Source organism: Numida meleagris, chromosome 1 (assembly GCF_002078875.1).
Source record: "Numida meleagris isolate 19003 breed g44 Domestic line chromosome 1, NumMel1.0, whole genome shotgun sequence".
In the NCBI taxonomy this organism is placed as follows: domain Eukaryota; kingdom Metazoa; phylum Chordata; class Aves; order Galliformes; family Numididae; genus Numida; species Numida meleagris.
This window is the reverse complement of record NC_034409.1, coordinates 7,822,899-7,828,898: the sequence shown is the minus strand read 5'-3', so window position 1 is coordinate 7,828,898 and position 6,000 is coordinate 7,822,899. Positions and strand designations below refer to the sequence as shown.

At 43.9% G+C, this 6,000-nt stretch overlaps 1 protein-coding gene across 2 annotated transcripts in view; it reads left to right on the top strand.

The window, feature by feature from the left end:
• GRM3 (glutamate metabotropic receptor 3) overlaps positions 443 to 6,000 on the top strand; it is a 112,304-nt gene continuing 106,746 nt past the window's right edge. The window contains exons 1-2 of one of the 2 annotated variants that reach the window (XM_021384756.1): positions 443 to 605; positions 995 to 1,206. The gene's annotated coding sequence lies outside the window, so the exon portion shown is untranslated. Of the gene's footprint in view, positions 1,207 to 6,000 lie in introns of both variants that reach the window. The other variant, XM_021384755.1, reaches the window with a different exon arrangement.

Sequence of the window (6,000 nt, the reverse complement as noted above, 5' to 3'; positions counted from 1 at the left end):
AGGAGAGTTAAAATATAGGGAGAGAATATAGAGAGATAACATACAGAAGATAGATAATGCGGATAGAACACATAGAATATGTTTTCTTATGTAAACTATATATAAACGAATATATTTGCATATTTTTATCTGCATCTATATGCACACAAGCATTTTTTTTTTCTAGGGGATGTAGAGCAGAAGCGAATCTATGGAGCCAGCTGGAAGGCAGAAGGCAGAAGGACGGTGATACAGCCCCCGGACCGCCCCGGCTCTCCGCCGGCAGCTCGCAGCCCCCTGCCCGCTCCCAGCTCTGAGGATGCGACAATCGCAGCGCCACAGCGCAGCATCTTCGGAGGGGCGTCACCCCCGGCCCCGACCAATCCGGGCGCTGGGGGAGGGATGCTCGGGGCAGGGATGCGGGGTTGCCAGGCGACAGCAGCGTCCCCGTGTCCCCCCCCCACCCCTTACTCCGTGTCATCCCCCTGAGACCGGGCTGCGCTCCCGCCCTCCGTTAAACAGCCGCGGGCAGCGCAGCCCCGCAGCATGGGGACATCGGCCCTTCCGAGGGCTGCGTGCCACCGCCCCGCTCCCGGCCGCGCCACGAGCGATTAGGCAGCTTCAAAGTTAGAACTAAAAACGCAGCGAATGAATAAATGATAGGAACAGGGCTCAGACAACCCCTCCGCGCACGCCCCGAGTGCCGGGAGAGGCAGTCGGCAAATGCCAGCCGGCTCTCCCTCCGTGTCTGTGCAACTCTAGGTCACCTCCTAATTTAGAGCTTTGCACCAACCCCCTTTGCCCGGAAAGGAGAGGAGCTCTAGAAAGATGCCAGGCTGCCAAAAGGGACCCCAGTTAACGGCGCTGGTGCTGGGTGCTGCCTGGCCGAGGAGAGGCAAAGTTGCTCGGAGGAACGGGAAGGAGGTGCTCCAGAGAGGGGAAAGGAAGGGGACGATTACTTGGTGATCGAAGTGTTTCCCCCCCGTTGTCCCTCTCTCCTCCTCCTCCCTCCCAGCCTTATCCCCGACCGCCCAGGAGGCCTTGATGAGTTTCCGTCGGGATCCGATCCAAAGTGGGGGGGACGAACGGTGACTGTTCCCAAAGGAAGCGGCTCACACAAGTTTCGGGGGATGAAACTCCCCAGTGGATGTTGAACAAGCAGATCGGGAGGCTCGTGATGCACGGGAGCAGCTGGAGACCCTCGCTGGGACCTACCTTCACCACACGGTAAGGAGCTAGGCACTGTCATTCCGTGTCCCGCTCCCTGCATCCTGCATCCTGACCCCTGCATCCCATGTCTCAGATCCCTGCATCCCAGCTCTCGCATCCCTGCATCCCAATCCCTGCATCTGTGGCCCCTGCATTCTGAAACCCTGCATCCCGGTCCCTTCATCCTGGGTCCCTGCATCCCAGTCTCTGCATCCCATGTCCTTCATCCAGATCCCTGCATCTCAGACCCCGCACCCCAAGTCCCTGTATCCCAGTCCCTGCATCCCAGTCCCTGCCCTCCAAAGGAGATGTAGCCTCTGCCTGGGGGACTGCAGGCTGTGCAGCCAGGGGAAAAAAAAGTTTAGAGTGGCATTTTGCACAGAGGTTTGCTATTGGGGGCTGGGGAACAGGAGAAGGTGTGAGGGGGACTTATGGTTGTCACGTTGTGGAGGGGAAGTAAGGTGCAGGGGGACCCCAGTACTGTGCAAATGGATGGAGGGAGGGGGGCATTAAGGGGCTGGCTCACCCAGGGCAATGCAGCTGTGTCCAGATGTTGCCCAGAGGTTTCTGCTCCCAGAGAGGCAGGATTTGGGAGTGAAGGGAAGATATCTTGCTGTCCTCTACCCTTTGGTGGAAAGTGCTAAGCCAGCAGCTGGGAGAGCTGTGCCGGTACCCAGCTGATCTCGTCAATCTGATGCTGGGAGAGAGGTGGGAAACCTTAAAGAAACTGGAAAGGCTTTGCTCCTCCAGAGGTGTATCCACAACAGGGACCTGGCTCACCCCAGAATCCTAAAATTGGAAGGCTTCAAAAAGAAAGGAGAAAGCAAGGATTGTAGAGCCAGTGTAAACTCTGCCACATATATGCCTGTATATCTATCTGTCCATGTGAGTATGCACCCAGCTGTATGGGTATATGTGCGTGCTTCTGGAGTTGATTGTGCTTATGTGTGTGCCTTGCCTATGTTCCTGTGTCTCTGGGTTTGTGTTTGTGTGTATCCATGCTTGTGTGTGCTTAGGTGGATAACTGTGTATATATGTATGGATTCATAGGAATGTATGCTTATTCCTAGATGATGTTTATCTGTGTGTAAAACATATAGGTGTGTGAGTACACATATTTCACCTGCATGCATGTCAGGCATACGTAGCTACTGAGATACACATGTGTGGGTGTGAGAGAGTGTATCTGTCATTGTGCAGATGGGGTTTAGGGGAATGATGGAAATCTAGGGGACTTCTTCCCCCCTAAGTTATTCCAGTACTTCCATGAATCATTTTATCCCTGTATTTCAGCAGTCTTGATTAAAAGCAAACAAGCAAACAAAAAAAAAGATCTTGAAAAAAAATGGGTATCTTATTAACACTGCATCGAGCGGAGCGAAGGATTTGCTGATAGTTTGTGAGTTCTTTGGCTTTTTCTTTGTTTATGCCACCTGCTGAAAATGGTTTTAGAGCACTTCTTAAATAATTAATTCAAGTTTAAAAAATCTCTATTGGAAGACTGTGAATCAGAACAGCCTGGGACACAGGCTGGTACTTATTTCATCTTGCATAAATATATGTCTCAGGTTGATTAAATATTCATGAAAATAATTTGAAAAGCACACAACCTACCTGATTAAATGCATATTTTAGGATACTTTTTTCATTTTCTTCAAATACGTCTAGATCATTGTGACTTCTTCTGCTGTTGTTTATGTTGATAAATACAAGCTATTACAAGAATGGAACTTCCGCAGGTATACTGGGAAAAAAAATTGCACATTAAGCCACTTCTATTCACACTTAGGGTAACAGGAAAACTGTACTTTTGTAATGTTTCTGTTTACCCTTTGGGTGAAATTATTAACAATCCTTTTAAATCCTTCTTAATAAATTGGTTATTTAAGGAATGCAAGTTACTGTGTCCTCTGTTAGAATAATTCATATTTTATTTTCTGTAGCTCTTTAGCTTGTTGCTTTCTTTTAAGAATGACACCGTGCACTGTTGCTCTCTGTATTTCCAGAGTCTTGCATTATATATATAAAAAGGCACTTTAAAATTGAAAACACACCAAATGTTATACTGTTCTGTAGATTTAAAATAAGTAAAATTACAATGCTATTAAGTACATTAAAACAAGAATTTCTTCCCAGAGCTGAGACACTTTGGCAATTGCTGTTGATCTTTGGTTACTTGTGCTGATGACCTACTTATAAGCTCCTATGAACAAAGGTAGGCAAATGTTGACACCTCATCTAAGAGTAAGTTTCTAATTTTGTCATTGAGTGAGTGACTCTAAGGCAAGATACAGGGGTAACATTTCCTTCTGGATTCACTGATTGTTTTTATTCTTATTTAAAGTGTAAGCAAGAAAAGCAGTAAATCAGAGTGGAAAGACAAAAGGAAAGAAATGCATTAGAAATAGTGGCATCATTCAGTTCAGAGATCTGAATTACACAAGTAGAGCTGAATTTGGAAATGAAGAAGGTGTGAGGAGACATGCTGACATTTAAAGAAGGAGCTAAACAGCTGCTCTGTGAAAATATAATTCTCTCATGGAAGTGTCCCATAGAAGATAAATTATTCTGAATCTCACAGAATCCCATGCAGAGTACTGTAAGATACGAGCGACATGGTTCTAGTGGTGGGGTCATTCTGTAATCTTTCCTTTAAACCTGGTGGACAAAATTCTCTATTAGATATAGAGCTTGGATTCGCAGTGGCATTGGAGAATCAAGCTTAAAGATTTTATGGGGTACAAGATCCTCTCTATGAGGATATTGAACTTGCCAGTAGCCTCTTATAGAATGGAGTTCACTCAGTTCAGTTTTTGAAAGCTATTTCCCAAGCCATATAAAATGTTTATTAGGATTTCTACCATTTGTTTCTTACAACTTATGTTATAGTTATCGATCAATTAGTATGAATTTTTCTGTTTGATAAAATGCTTGGCATCCTGTCACTCTCAGAGTGCCACAGAACAAAACAGAGATATTTGACACACTCCAGGATCAGAAAGCATTATTTTTGTGTTTGAATATGTAAAACCTACAGTAAGCTGCATTCACTTCTATGAAGATCTTGCAATCTTGACCAGCTTTTCTTTCTGCTTTTTGATACAAGGCCAACAACAGCTGGTTTTAAGCACTCAGGAACTTGGCCCAGGTCAGAGAGTTAAAGAGAAGATTGCCTTCTTGCTCTCCACTTAAGTGTGCAGAATAAGGTTGTACTTTACACCTGTGTGGGTTGATTTGCAAAGAAATTATACCACAGCCAGATTCAAGGGGAGAGGAGGAGGGTGAGCAGCCATTCTGTCTCTGCACTCAGTGGTGATGGATATGGGCTCCAAAGATGGAAGGGAAGGCGTGTAGTCTTGAGTTGGTAGTGTCTTCTGAAATCTCTGGCTTTGACTGCTGCTGACTCTTTGAACTTATTGAGGCCAACATTCAATGTAATAATCTAGCCCTGAACTGGCAGAATGATCTGGGACACATTTCTTTTTTATGAAAATACAAACTGGCTTGAAAATCATGAGTTTATCTTAGCAGTAGGAGTAAAATGACAAAAAAATAGGAATTTCTCCTTAGTATAATGATGCCTGGGAACAGCCTCAGTGGAAACGTCAAATACTTCCACTGAGACAAAAACATAGTTCTTTGTTAGATGTGTTTTAACTGCTACAGATTAGTGCAATTGTTTATTTTTTCCAGTAATCCCAGAATCCAGTGGGTGACCTAAATGAATTTTCTGCCTTATCTATTGTCCTACAAGGTTTTCTAGCATTTTATTTCAGAAATGTTCGTTTTTTAAATTGTACTCCAAGGAATATCCTACCTAGCTGTTTTTCTAAGCAATGCAACAAATTTTCGTATGGGTGTAAATCGCTATGATCCTGTCAAAGTATAAAAGAAGAGCTATACCAAATTACACAAAAAAGGGCTGCATATTGCTTTTATCTCATATTGGTCCTCTCAAATATAAAATGATGTATCTGGGACTATTATCATGCTACTGTTCATAGTTCTGCTGAGATTAGGGAGCATTTATGTAGTTAGCGATTGTACTGCTTCTCATAGGCTCCCTGTGTAAATCAATATGTTCTATCACAAAACTGTGCAGCAGTGTAGTAGCTTTTCCAAAACTTCTAAGACTCAGCTTAACCACATGCAAAGGCACAGTTTTAACCTCAGTTACTGAGGCAGCCTTCTCTCAGAGAACTTTAAAGTCTAGTATGTGGCTTGACCTTGATGGTGCTGATGACCTTGAACCTGAAAGTCATTTTCCTGGCTCATCCAAGGAATACAGGATCATGACCAAGTATATGAAATATATCAAATATGTATCAAGGATGGAGTGTACGGAGAGAATGGATTATGAACATTTCATAGATGAAATGGGAACTTGGGGCAGATGTTTTCGTGGATGTTGTTAGATCCTGAATGCTCCATTGGAAAGGTGAGTAGAGAAGAAAAAAAATAGAAAGAGCTGTAGGAAACAAAGAGACAAAATGGGAAAAAATAAGAGACTAAAATAGCTTGATAAGAAAGAAAGAGCAGTAAAGATACTCAGATGACTATTCAAGCTGGGAGAAAAGTAAATGAAATGGTAAGTCAACTGTGGGCTGAGGAGATTTGAAAGTAAAGGTGATGAAGAAGAAACTCACGCTGATGAGTTTAGAAAGTATCCTGTGACCCAACTATCAGGACACACATATTACACATGTTATGGAAGTGATTTGCAAAATTTAGTATTGCAGAGGATTGCATTCAGGCATATTGATTAAGGAAGGTGACAGCTTTGGAGAAGTAGGGTAGAGTAAACTCATTGAG